The following is a 15179-nucleotide window of genomic DNA, read 5'->3' on the forward strand; positions in this document are numbered from 1 at the left end:
CCTTCACACATATCTTGCGATCGCTTTGGGGTCTTTTGAAATGTTTACCTGAACAATAGTACACTATATTAAGTCGCTACGAAAAACTGTAATTTATTGTGATTAAAACCCTTAACCATATTTAGATTGTTATCTATAAGTTTTACTACTAAGAAACAAAAATTAATAGACAAAAAAGGAAGGAAATCAAAGTAGAAAACCAAAATGCTTCATAAACAGATTTGAAGAAAAGGATAACAAAGTGGAAATAGTATGGAATATCTTTCTATCTAGCACAATTTTAGTATGTTGTTTCATCGATTTTGTGGAGCAAAGGTAGATGACGAAGGCTATGATGCTTGAATTGATAAAAACGTGGGTAATGCTTGAAAACTCCATAAAACAAAATGACCCAATTTTCAATTTTGTTCCTCTGATACAAAAACTACTGACTGTGACAGAATATGATTTTTATTCCATGTAACTGATGATAAGTGGAAAAACTATCTAATGAAATTTACAAGAATGTTCATTAATTAATGTTATTATTACTCATGTAATGTCTTAATCAAGTTTCAACTATATTATATTTAACCTGTTTTTTATTTACTATGCTTATTGTGCTCATCATTGACCCGTGCGAAGCACGGGAGCACGATCTAGTATGATAAAATTGAGATTAATATAAAATGGAGTTCTATAATTTAGATTTTTTAAAAATCAGTGGAATGGGTATTCCATTCCCCATCTTTTTGCTTCCTTCCCAATTTGGTGTGTATTAAGATACAATCCAACCTCTTATATTAGACTATTACTTTTCCCACCCTATGAGGTACTCACGCATCCTGTAGAATTTCCCAAAATGCCCTTCGGATTATAAAATTCGAAAAAATATGAAATGCAATTCATATTATATAATCCGAACTGCTTCGATATATATAAGGAAAATCACCCCTCCTAGTTTACAGTTTTACAGTTTCAACTTCTCTCTCTCTCTCTCTCTCTCTCTCTCTCTCTCTCTCTCTCTCTCTCTCTCTCTCTCTCTCTCTCTCTTATCCCAAAATCCGAACCACACAAATCTGTCCAAACTTGGAGTTTTTTTGCTCAAAATCACCGCATTTGAAGCTTTAACAAACATCAAAGTGAAGGTTAGTTGACTCCTTATGCATGCAAGTTAATTAGGTCGAATTTTTTTCCTGTACACTGAAGCTGTTCGAATTTTATAATCCGAATTGTATTGTTGCAGTTCGGATTATGTAATCCGTATTGTACCAGCGGTATTTTTTTCCCTTGTGTTGTGCATTTTATGTTGATTGTGTCTTACCCTATTATGCATGTTACATGTATGAATCTTGTTGCTCGCAAAAGGGGTGAGAACTTAGCAATGCACGCTCCCGTTAGGAGAGAGCGTCGGCAGAAGGCGGAGGAGGATGATCTAGTTCCCAAGCGTAGGGAAGGCAGGTCACGCCGAGCTGATGCTGATGACGAGCCTTAGCCTCAAGCTGAGCCAGAGTACGATCAGATGGACATGGAGCATCATGTGGAGGATGATGCTGAGGCTGTGGAGGATGTGGGTGATGATGATGATGGTCAGCAGCAGCGGCAACGGCGGGGGAAGCGTGTTCCGGAGCAAGAGCCTGAGCCTCTTGATGACTATCCTGGTGGCCCACACGACACTACCATGTTGACGAGGTACCATGTTCATGTGGCCAGGAAGGCGCTTGAGGGAGAGGTACATATTAATGTGATACTTTAATGATTGTAAACTGTTGTTAATCTTTGTGAAACTGATCTTAATGTTTTGTTTTTCATTTTTTTTGCAGTGGCAAGACAATTTAAAATGCTTCAACAACGGGAAGAAGATTGATGCAAGACATGATGACGAGAACATGGCAATAATGGCAGCACGGTGGTGGCGCAATGGATTGAGTGTCACCTGTCTTTCTTGGCTTCAGGATACCAACTACAGCCAGATTGACCACGACCTATGTTCTGCATTTGCGGAGAGGTGGCACGAGGAAACTTCGAGCTTCCATCTTCATTTTGGGGAGATGACAGTGACACTTGATGATGTGTCATGTTTGCTACATCTCCCCATTGATGGCATGTTTTTGTCCCACGAAAGTATGACAAGGGACGAGGCCGTGGAGATGATGATTCAGTATTTGGGGGCTGATCCGGGAGATGCTATTGAGGAGGTCAATGACACCAGAGGTGCACATTCCCGGTTCGCCTACTTGAGGAGGATTTTCAAGGAGCGTCTTTTGTAGCAGTTGGAGGCTGATAATGAGGGTGATATGGAGGACGATGTGCAAAAGTTGTGGGTGCATGCTATCCGCATATATTTGTTGTACTTGGTGGGGATCACACTCTTCACTAACAAGAACGCCTACTATGTGGATGTTGTCTATCTGAGGTACTTCAGAGACCTGGTGGTTGTTGCTGGTTATTCATGGGGAGCTGCTACACTATCATACTTGTATAAGGAGCTTAACAATGTTTCCCATTACAACACCAAGCATTTGGGCAGATACTTGACTTTGTTAGAGGTATAAATAAATAATTATGTTTGTTTTTTCATCTGTAAATGTTGATTTTTTGTATATTTTTATGTGGTTTTCATTGTTGCAGGCTTGGGTGTATCAACATTTCAGGGGTATAGGCAACAAGGGTGCGTGGGGTGGATATCAGAACGTCAGCATCCACGTGCCATGCTTTTTGTACCACGGGTGGGTTTGTCTGCACTAGACGAGTACAGAGGGCATCTGGATCAGCTGGATATGGCGGTCGTAATCATGGCCCCATATGGATAGCACCGTCATGCATGTCCATTTAAGCGGGTCAGTCTTTACTCCAGATGGCTCAGATACGGTAACTGCAAGGTGAGATATCCGCCGAAGCGGTTGCTTCGCCAGTTTGGGTACTGGCATACCGTCCCCAGACATCCACATGAGAGTGCACATCCCTAGAAGACCTTAGTGGATATCACCTACCACTTTCGACACCATCTTGATCATGCGCTGACACCTCAACAGTTGGGTCACCGTGCACTGCAGGGTGTGGAGGCGGAAGAGGGATACACCAGATGGTATTATAACATCTCACATCCACGCATGATTCTTCCACTGGAGGATGTTCAGGTCCCGAGACCACCAGAGCGGGAGGCCCTTGATGAGATTGTTATTGAGGAGGATGGAGAGCATGGGTTCTTGGATTTGGCCGGAAGGTTGGGCCGTATCAGAGACCATGTATATGAATTTATGTCCAGTTGTGTGGTGCCGCAAGGGTCTGAGGCATGGCAACATTTGGAGGAAGTCTTGAGAGAGGTTCATGGAGGGAAGGTTTATCGTCGTAGGCATTATGTTGAGGGTGGCAGGGGTTGATTTATTTTTGATTATGTTTGTGTAATCATTGGATAATTTTTATCTTTGATTATGTTATGTTTGAATATTTGGTGATGTAACATTTGGATTTTTTATTTTATTTTTGATTAATGTTATGTTTTGAAAATTATGTTGTGTTGTTAATTGCTGTTTTGAATTTAATTTTCTGTTTGAAAATATGGTCAAATGAATGGTTATGTCGTTTAGAAGTGTTCTAATGCGCCAAATGGATGTTTCATCCAAAATAGTAAGACTGTTTATGTGCTGATGCAGTTCGGGTTATATAATCCAAAATGGTTTTCCACTTTTCGGATTATATAATCCGGAAACCTCCTTTTTCACCCCAAATGTTAACTTTTTACGAGGTGTTTGACACTTTTCGAACTATATAATCCTAAACATTCTAAAACCAGTCGGATTATATAATCCGAACCCAACCAATGCACTTTAGCATCAAGATCCTTCAGGGTGCTACAAGCTCCAAAAGGCTAAAAAAGATTTGGATTATATAATCCAAAATTAGTTCGGATTATATAATCCAGACTAGGGGTATTTTTGGAAAAAAAATAGGGCACGCTAGAAACAAGCAAGGTGGGAAAAGTAATAGTCCTTATATTATTAACTATCAAATTGTCCTGTATTTTGGGTTCGGCTCACCCAATCATCGTATTGTTCTATTCATTGCATAGAGGAACCTATATTTTTATGGCTTTTACTTTTTCCACCCTGTGTTATTCTCGATCGCCATATTTTTTTTTCTTCTTTCAAAATTACCCATTGTTTGGATTTTAGAATCTGAAACCAGTTTGGATTCTAAAATCCAAAAAGTGTCAAAAACTGAAGGCCAACATGACTGAGAGCCATCCTTAACAAGAGTAGGGTGAAACCACATTCGGATTGTATAATTCGAATTTTATTTGTATATTTCGAAATGTACATTTCGAAATATCCACTTTTAAAAAGCGGGAAAACTATCGGAAAGTTTCAGATTGTATAATCTGAAAAGTTTGAATATAGAAGGTGTTCCAAGGACCTAGAAGAAGTTCACCACCTTTATCCCCAAACACTCCATACACCTCCAAACACATACCATTTTTGGCAAACACGTGATTTGGAGTAGCAATCTGGTCATCAAGGGGCGTTTACAACATCGTTTTCGTCTGAAGGGAAAGGTAATGTTTGTATAAAACTTTCCTCATTCAATTTCTAGGCACTTTTATTTTGATCATGTCAATGAATCTGCACTGGCACTATTTAGATTCTAAAATCCGAAAACCAGCAAGGCGATTCGAATTCTATAATCTAAAAACCACCAGTACGAAAAATAGTTGCATTTTCTGACCATGCTTTCACACTGTTTCAGTAATGGATGTTCCTGTTGATGCCTCCAATGAATTTCCACCTGATATTGAAGCACCTATTGTGTTGCTGGATGTTGCACTTGAAGTAAGCTAGGTCCTGATGAACCTCTCTAATTGTAAATTGGTTGTCATAAAATAGTGTTGTATCAACTTCTAGAAGGTATCCAATCTAAAGAAGAAGATCAACTTGGTGAGAACTAAAAGAACAACAAGGAAATCAACTAGGGGAAGACCAATTGGAGGATTGAAGAAAGTTCCACAAGAGGAGATACGACAAGTCAGCTTCATGGATGAGGTTCCAATCAAAGTCAAAGATGAGAACACTTTCAAAAGAAGGGACTGAGTTATGAGAAAATCTCATGAACTCCTTTATCCACCTACTCTCATGCATAAGGCTTGGTATGGGCCTTTCAGATCAAGGACCACACCAGGTGGTTGGCCAAGGTTCCAATTGAGGAAGTCATGCATCTGCGAGACTATATGCAAGACCTAGGTAGTTGGAGGGAAAAACCAGTTGCTCAAAGGCCTGAAAACAACACTTAGACATATCCGTCAGGATCGGGATGCTAAACATGCGCTGAATAGGAGGCAACCTATTTCGTTGAGCTAATGACTCAAAAGAAGCGCTGAATAGGAGGCAACCTATTGACCGTTGGGACTCAGACGTTAAACAAGCGCTGAATGGGAGGCAACCCATTATTTTTATTTTTCTGCATTTTTCTTTTGCTAAGCTAAGATGATCTGACTAATCAATTTCTTTTCTTTTTCTGTTGCTTTTCTTTCAAGTATTATCGAAATAAAATTTTATTTCTTTTGCATTACATTTACAATCTTTCCTTTTATGCTTAAATTTGTTTTAGTATTAGGTATTCATTTCAAAGCATTTAAGGCGGAGGCTAGTTTATCCTTAGATTCAAGAGCACGATACTTTATGGGGCTTGCCAGTAAAGGTACTTATAGGATCACCATCTCTTTTCTGAATAGCATAACCGGTGAGATTCAGAACCAAATATTTCAATATCCATTCTAGGTTATTAGAAACTTAAATATTTCCAATATGTATTATGAGTGTTCCATATGAATGCTATTTTTTCTTGAATTTGCGGGCGTTCTTTATGGACGATCGGTTAGGTTATTATACACACGAGGAAATTTTTCTTTGGTACCTTAAGCTTTTCAAGCCACCCTTTTATATATACTTATTATCCTTTGTGAAACGACTTTGAGCCTTCAGACGAAAATTTCTTTCTTCATTAGTGATGAATCATGTCACAGTTCTACACTTACATGAACCCTGTTTGATTTCACTTGGAGTTAGATAGATATTATTATGACTGCACATGTTTTGAAACTAAGTTTGGGGTTGCTCTTTGGAATTAGCAACATTTTAAGTTTGGGGTGGGGTAACAGTAGAACACATTTGTCAGAAAATTGCATGTAAGGATCACCGTGCGATCAACAGGTGCAACTTGATGACCGACTAGGTTAGCAACGTCCCAACGGCCTCATCACTTGTATAGTCTACCTAAGATAAATAAAGGCAACATTACTGTTATTTAGTATCCAACAATATAAACAGAGGGGATTTGAAGAATCCTAACTGCTGCTTACTTATCTGCAACCAAAAATAGGTAAACTTGCTCTGTTGCAAACAAATAAAAATTGCAAGCTTTCTAATCCTTAACTTTTATATCTTCAAACTTACAACAATAAGTAACGCGAATTGTTTGGACAAAACGACAATCCTTGGGGATACAATATTTTACTTATCACTTTATTGCTTGGTAAACGATTTGGTACACTTGCCATATCCGACCATCAGTCCCGACGGTCAATAGGTTGCCTCCTATCCAGCTTATCTTTTGAGTCATTAGCTTGACAAAATAGGTTACCTCTTATTCAACGTATGTTTAGCATTCTGAGGCTGACGGATATGTCTAATTTGTGCTTGGGAGCCCCTGTCCTTCATGCTCCATGATTTCTTCCTCTTCCTTGAAGTCATAGTTTTCATATGATTGATATCCTCTCGTCTTCGAGTTTTCTTTGGGCATAATGGTCTACCACTCCTTTGATAAACATCCATTCGGGTGTTTGACTTGCATCATATTCTGAGTAAGTCACAGCGAACACATCGTATAGCCCAAGTTCGAGAAAGATTCCTAACAAGAATAAGTTTGTGATTGATTTTAAATTTAAGTTAGGTTTGGGGTTTATTCTTATGTGGTTACTTTACTCTATTTAAAATGCTGATGCAGACTCGATCTAATTTAACTATTGTATTTAATACCTAATGTTTACTACAATTCAAACATAAGACTCTATGACTGTTAATACTAGATGCTAATCCTAATCTTAAATGCAAAATTAAACTGAAATGATTCTTACAAAATACCCCTAATTAAAACATAGACTCGATCTAATGTAGATATTATAACAACTGTTATTTTTACTGCGAATCCATAAAATGCAATGCTAAATAATAATGACCTAAACCTAAGACTATAAAAATAAAGAAAACAAAAAATGGGTTAGTTCCTAAAAATAAAACAAAATGGGTTAATACTAAATGGAAAAACAAACTAAATGCAAAACAAAAATAAACTATGTTAGTATCGATAATGGAAAGGAAACTAAATGAATAAATAGTCTCTAAAAAATAAAAATGACTCAACTAGGACTTATATTTTTGGTATTTTTGAAATATTTGATTTTTTTTATATTTTTGAATTTTTGAAAACTGAAAAATAAATGACAGAAAAATAAAGATAGAAATAAGTAATTTGAATTGTTCGGTCGAAAATATCAACAATCGCCGTCAACGGCGCCAAAAACTTGATGGTCGGATTAGGCAAGTGTACCAAATCGTTTACCAAGTAATAAAGTGATAAGTGAGTATCGTATCCACAAGGATTGTCATTTCTTCCAAACAACCCGCGTTACTTATTTTAAGTTGAAGATAAAATAAAGAGATAAGGGTTGAGAGATTTACAATTTTGATCTGTTTGTAACAGAGCAAGTTACCTGTTTTTGGTTGCAGAAATGTAACAACGGTTAGAGGATTATTCGAATCCCTCCTATTTATTTGTTGGATAATAAATTAACATACATGTCACATCTTGTTATTTTAAGTGAACTATCTAAGTGATGAGGTCGTGAGACGTTTCTAACCTAGTCGGTCGTTAAGTTGCACCTGCTGATCACACGGTGATCCTTACGTGCGGGGTCTTACTCTCCCAGTTGATTATAGGTCTATCCCTCCGATGGCTAATTGCACCTGCTGGTCACACGGTGATATTTACGTGTGGGGTCTTGTTAATTCATAGGTAACTGAAGCATGAACTTAAATTGGTTTTCCAAGATTTCCAAAGGCAATGAAGATCACGTTAAGGTTATATGCGCGCTACGGTATAGTTATTAATCCTATAGGATTCTGCCACCTTCGTAATGATTTTTAGTGTGGAGCCTGGCTAATGTTCCTCTAGGTTAGCATATCCATGAATCTTAGGTATCTCAACAGACAATCTCCCTCTTGGAAGTTCTACAAACAGGCAGCCCTATCAACGTCTACCTTACCAAGGGTCGAGGAGAATGGTTCTATTAGGTTTAACTTATTTCCTTCAAGAAACCACTTGTTTCCTTAGTCTCTAACTAGTTACCTCCTAGGTTAAGCAAATTTTACTCAGTATTAGTAATGTCACCTTGTAAGTACCTACTCCTAGGGCCAACTCACATTCGGTATCTTTCACTAGTTATTAACTAATTACTTCCTAGATAGATAGTGTCGCGTCATTTCTCGGAGATCATAGCTATTTGATTAACATTTGATTCACTAATTTTATTCACAACTGAACTTTTAATTTTTCAAAAGAAAGTGGAAAAAAGTTCAAATTACCACATTTTAAAGATTTAGGGTTCGGAGGTTAGTTATATTTAGGGAAGGTGTTAGCACCCTAAATATCCGTAGTATTCTATGGGAACCTCTTGATTTTTTTTGTGCTATAACTTATTCCGTCTGGTCACTATTATAAGCAAATGAACCTAAAAAGTTAAAATTTGCTTATAATAGTGACCGGAGGGAGTACTTGCTTTTTAAAAAAAAAATGGAATTAAAGTGATGAAAAGAAAAGGGAAATTATTTTTACATTTTTTATTTGATTTGGAAGGACAAAGTCCTTTGCCTACGTACCCGTGAGGGAACAAAACCTCGTAGTTCGGGGTAGAAATTACCGTTTGATATGTTTTGTATTTTTTATTAGTTTTGAAAAAGTTTTAAAGAAGAAAAGTCAAAGTGGCAAACAAGAATTGATTTGTGTTTTTTAATATTAAAAGAAAATAGACTCAAGATATAATTAAATTGATTAACATTTGATTAAGAAAATAAAATAAAAATGGGGTCACTTGATTGAAAATCAAGGTTTATTATGAAAATATTTTTGTGATTTTTGTTATTTGAATGTTTTTGTTGTTTTGGAATAATAAATGAAAATTAAACTAACGGAGCAATAAAAATAAAAGCGCGTGGATTTTTGTAGTGACGTTGGATCACCACAAAATCCCTAATCTAATTTTTTTTGCATTTTTGGATATATATAAAGCAGTAAAGAAATAAAAGGACACACACACTTTCCTCATTTATATTGTTTACATTGAACCTAGATACATTCTAATTGCTGGAAAATAAATGTCAAAAATTAAAATGCTAAATAGAAATAAAATGAAATGAAAAAATACTAAAGAAATAAAATGCAAGAAATTAAAAGAAATAAAATAAAGGAACAACCAAAGGGACAAAATTCCGAAGGGACAGAAAAAGAGGGAGAAGAAAAGAATAGCTCGTCAACACAAGCTAAATGAGGGAGAAGAGAGAAAATTTCTTTGACAACTCAAGAGAACTTTTGGTGTGTTTTGAAGTGTGGAATGAGGGCTCTATTTATAGGTGAGGAGGTTGATGAGAATGGAAAAGTGGTTTAATGGTTTTTGATGGGGAATTGAATGAGATTGAAGGTTTTGGAATGTGAAAGTTGACATGAGGAATCTTTGCCATGAATGGTGGCGCGGCTGAGAAAGAAAATTCTTTTGGACCCCGGACAAATTATTTTTATACCTATTGGATGCTTGACTAATTAAAATAAAAAAGAAAATAACTTAAAAAGAAAAGTGGACATAAAATAAAATAAAAAAAATGGTAAAATAAAAGATGGAAATAATAAAAAAACTAAAGATAAAAATAAAATAAAATAAAAACTAATAATAATAAAAATAAAATAAAAGAGAGAAGAGGGTCCAATATCGGAACAAAAATGAGGTATTTTATAATACCATTCTGCCGAAATTTCCTTTGAAAAGTCAGAGACTATTCAGGGTCAAACGGTGTATGAATATAGGGTCTTAGGTCAAAAATTGGGGTATGACAGATGCCCCTACTTATGTTTCGTTTTCTGGAGACTTGAAGATGAAATCTTTGATTTGACGGGCCGAAGAGACTTAAATACAAAGTACACCAATTTTGGACCCAAGATGATATGAAATGCTTGTGAAATGCTCGTGATGCAATTATGAATTCAGGACGGCAAAAATGACTTGTCTGGGAATAGAAACAACAACGGGATACCCAAATTTGTTGAAGAAAGGGATCCGACTCCGCAAGGGGGTAATGTAGTTTCATTGGGGAAAATGGTTGTATACTATCGTATTGGTTTGGAACGATAGCTTAATGAAGACAAAACTTTTTAGTGACACCTCTTGACCAGATACACTGGAGATGACACTTTTTGATAAGACAAGAATTTTGCAAGCTATCTGCTTGGCTTATGAAGGTTTGCCGGAATTCACCGGGCTTTGTAAAAGATTTCGCCAGAATCCACTAGGCTTTGTAAAGATGTGCCGGAGTCTACCGGGCTTTGTAAAAGATTTCGCCAGAATCCACTAGGCTTTGTAAAGGTGTACCGGAATCTATTGGGCTTTGAAAAAGTGTTCGCCAGAATCCACTGGGCTTGGTAAATATTTGCTAGAATCCACTCGGCTTTTGAACATTTGTGAGAATCCACTCGTCTTGGTAAAAGGTTTGCGAGAATCCACTCGGCTTTAATAAGAGGTTTGCGAGAATCCACTCGGCTTTTGATAAAAGGTTTGCAAGAACCCACTCGGCTTTTGATAAAAGGGTTGCCAGAATCCACTCGGCTTTTGATAAAAGGTTTGCGAGAATCCACTCGGCTTTGATAAAAAGTTTGCGAGAATCCACTCGGCTTTGATAAAAGGTTTGCGAGAATCCACTCGGCTTTGATAAATGGTTTGCGAGAATCCACTCGGATTTGATAAAAGGTTTGCGAGAATCCACTCGACTTTGATAAAAGGTTTGCGAGAATCCACTCAGCTTTGATAATAGGTTTGCGAGAATCCACTCAGCTTTTGATAAAAGGTTTGCGAGAATTCACTCGGCTTTTGATAAAAGGTTTGCAACACTCGGCTTTTGATAAAAGGTTTGCGAGAATCCACTCGGCTTTGATAAATGGTTTGCGAGAATCCACTCGGCTTTGATAATAGGTTTGCGAGAATCCACTTGGCTTTTGACAAAAGATTTGCGAGAATCCACTCGACTTTGATAAAAGGTTTGCAAGAATCCACTCGGCTTTTGATAAAAGGTTTGCGAGAATCCACTCAGCTTCATAAGAGTTCGCCAGAATCCACTGGGCTTCATAAGAGTTGGCCAGAATCCATTGGGCTTTATAAAATTTCGCCGGAATCCACCGGGATTTGTAAGAGTTGGCCAGAATTCACCGGGCTTATAATGAGTGACATCTTTGGACCAGACACACTGGGGATGACACGTGCGAGAGAATGAAGGGTAGGTGCAAGCTGTCCGTTGGTTAGGACTGACCACTTGAAACATGATAAAAGGTAAACCCAAGCTTTCCATTGTTTAGGACTGACTACTTGAAACATGATAAAAAGGTAAACTCAAGCTGTCCATTGTTTAGGACTGACCACTTGACACAATGATGAAAGGTAAACTCAAGCTGTCCATAATTTAAGACTAACCACTTGACATAATGACGAGTAAGAATTGAAACGGGAGAATGTAACCAAACAAGACTTTGGGGGACTAATGCAAACATGCATGAATGGTGCGGTGTATATGATGTGTATGAATATGTGTGAATACATGAAAGTATTACTATATGAATGTATGAATGTAATTTGTATGACTGTATAAAGTGTATATGATAGGTGACTCGATGAAACGAAACAAGACAGGTTGAATGGGAAGTGGACCAACATCGCAGTACCAACACTCGGCAATCTTCCTTGGAGATGATATCATTGTGAACAAATCGTGCCATTGACAGGATGAAGCCAGTCACAAGGTAGCAACTGATGCCTCCTAGGGATAAAGCCCATTGTTAACCAAAAGTCTGGAAGAAGTCGCCATTTTGTAAACCGGCGCAGAGTGTTCCTCCATTGGTATGCTTCAGCAATCATGCTTTTTTGTTTTATTTTTCTTTGAAAATCCCTTACTTTTGCCTGGACCACCCTTTCGGGTTTTCAGTCCACCGGGAGTATATTCCTTTTTTATGCCCCTAATTTTTGCTTGGACCGCCCTTTCGGGTTTTCAGTCCACCGGGACGCTCTCTATTGCCTAAGTCGCCTTTTCAGGTTTTCAGCTTAGCGAGCTCCTTTTTCGTGTATATATATATATATATATATATATATATATATATATATATATATATATATATATATATATATTTAAGACTATATAAATATATTTTTTTTTGTATTTCTTTTTCGTGTTTTTTTTACTGTGACAGCATCTTGCTCAGAGGCATAAGTCCTCTCCATAGTGCTTAGCCCTGTTTCTCTTCCATAGTGTAACCGTTTTCGAGGCGGATGCTGATGTACGCTTCACCTACTCACGAGTTCAAAGAGAGTGTGCTTGTTGCTTGTACCTTTCAAAAGATGTAAAAAAAAGTTTTGTATTTTGAATTTTTTTGCTTTAAGTATTGCCATCAAAAATTGAAGAAATTTTGCAAATAGAATAAAGGCTAAAGTGCAACTTTGCCCCCTATCTTTCAAAAGGTTGTGATTTTGGCCCCCCAAGTATGAAAACTACAATTTTGGCCCCCTAACCTTTGCATAGTTAGGGGGCCAAAATTGTAGTTTTCATACTTGGGGGGCCAAAATCGCAACCTTTTGAAAGATAGGGGGCCAAAGTTGCACTTTAGCCTAGAATAAATGAGAGTTCCAAATAAATGGGCACAGGCTCAAATTTGATGAATTGAGTGGTGGTTTGCCAATGGCATAGTTACACGGATCTTTGAAAAATTTGGAAAATGGTAAATATATGGGAAGGTACATTGAACACAATAACCGTTATTCTCCCTAACAACTTTGAATTTCCCCTGTACTGAGTCTTTGATTTGTAGGTGCTTCGAATCAGAGGTCTTTTGATAGTTGGATGCCCCAAGTGGATGGTGCTTGACTGATGCAGTTACTTTTTCATGATCCTTAATTATTGCATAGATCGCCCTTTCGGGTTTTCAATATATCAGGATAATCATTTTTGTTCATGTCTCTAATTTTTGTCTGGACCGCCCTTTCGGGTTTTCAGTCCACCGAGACGCTCATTTTTGCCTAAGCCTCCTTTTTCAGGTTTACGACTTATCGAGCTTTATATTTTTGACAGAGTATTTTGTGACTGCACCGCCATTAACAGGACGTGCGACTTTGTCACCATCCGTAGTTGTAAGAGTCATTACACATGGGCCTTCATAGTTAGGCGTCCACTTGTCCCTGGAGTCTGGTTGGAATGATATTACCTTTTTGGGCACAAAGTTTCCTTCTTGAAATTCACGAGGACGAACCTTTTTGTAGGAAGTTTGTTTCAACCACTTTTGATATAGTTATACAAGGTCATCATGCATTTAAGTTTAGTAAAGCTTGGATTTCAGCAGAACTCCTATTGACGGGACTTCAACCTCCATGTTGTATACTGAGGGAAGGAGGGGGGGGGGGGGGTTGCCCTTGTTGAAATGTGTTATGAAGCACGATACCCCTGGGAGGTAACTGTAACATCTCATGCCATTCTTTGTAAGTGACTGCCATCTTCTGACAACCTTCTTGATATTTCGTTTGCAGATTCGACGGTTAGATGCCCCAGTATGCGAGAGATCTCATCGGGAATCTCTTCATTCCCCTCTTCTTTGGCTTCTGATACAAGGAACACGAAGTTGGGAGAGAGTACAGGGTTAGTGTGTTCAACGGGCTTATCAATGCATGATTTATTGTTGATTATGACAAGTAAACAAAAGTTATGATTATGCAGACGTTTGAAAATGATTATTATTTTTTTGGGTTTTTTGTATTATCATTTTTCCAGAAAAAGCAAAAAATAAAAAACAAAGTTGGGATCAAAACGACCTTTTTATGAATGATGGAAAATACATAAGGCAAAAAGCCCTACACAAGTTCACTTTCGTCTCGGGCGGGACGAAAGGATTTTTTGAAAAGCAGTAAACAACAAACAAAGGCATTATTCGAACAGATGAGTAGTAGAAGGAACATCAAAAGCGACCCAATTGCGGCTATCCACTCCATGTGTCACAATACTAGGTAATATAATCCGGCAGTGGATTAACTTGCACGTCCGAATTTCAATTTTCGAAAAGCAAGATATTGGCTTCAATCAGCTTCTGGACTTCAATCTTCAAAGAGAAACAGTGCTCGATGTCATGGTCGGGTGCCCCTTGATGGAGGGCACATGAGAGGTCAGATTGATACCAAACTGGCAACTCGTTAGGCACCCGAGGAGGCGCTCTAGTTTGGAAAAGGTTCTTCTTGAGCAAGATGGGAAGCAGCTCCGCATATGTCATCGGGATTGGGTCAAACTACATCCTTGGAGCCTGTTGTCTAGGCTGTTGTTGATGTTGGCGTTCGGGCCCTAGCTGGAACTGCGGCTGATTCTGCGAAGCTACCAGTAAAGCCACCAGGGTACTCAGTCTCTCTAACTCGGCCTGAAGTGCTGTTATCTATTCACGAATGCTTGTGGATTTCTTGTTCAAACTGATACATTCACTCTTTTTGTTTGCACGAGTGTTGTAGGTGCGAGTTGGCTTTGGACGAGGACAATCGAACCGCTTTTGAAACGGGTTGACCTTTTATGGAAAAGAAAAATTTATGAGACTCGGAATTGAAACTATGAAACTAAACATCTACATCCCTAACAAACATTCACAAAGCTCCAAAAACATAAGATTAGGATTTTAAGTCCTAGTTTATTGAATCAGTTAACAAAATGATAATAAATTTCTTGAAGCCTAGACATTTTTTATACCGACGTTGATGATTCATTTCAACATAACTCTCTTCTTCAACTTCAAGATTTTCAACTTTTAACAATTTTCAAATGTACATGAAACTAAACTATCCAATACATAGTCAACTTTAGTGAAAACAAATT

This window comes from Medicago sativa, chromosome 4 (assembly GCF_051527215.1).
Source record: "Medicago sativa cultivar Bolivia chromosome 4, Bolivia_mono, whole genome shotgun sequence".
NCBI classification, from domain to species: Eukaryota; Viridiplantae; Streptophyta; class Magnoliopsida; order Fabales; family Fabaceae; genus Medicago; species Medicago sativa.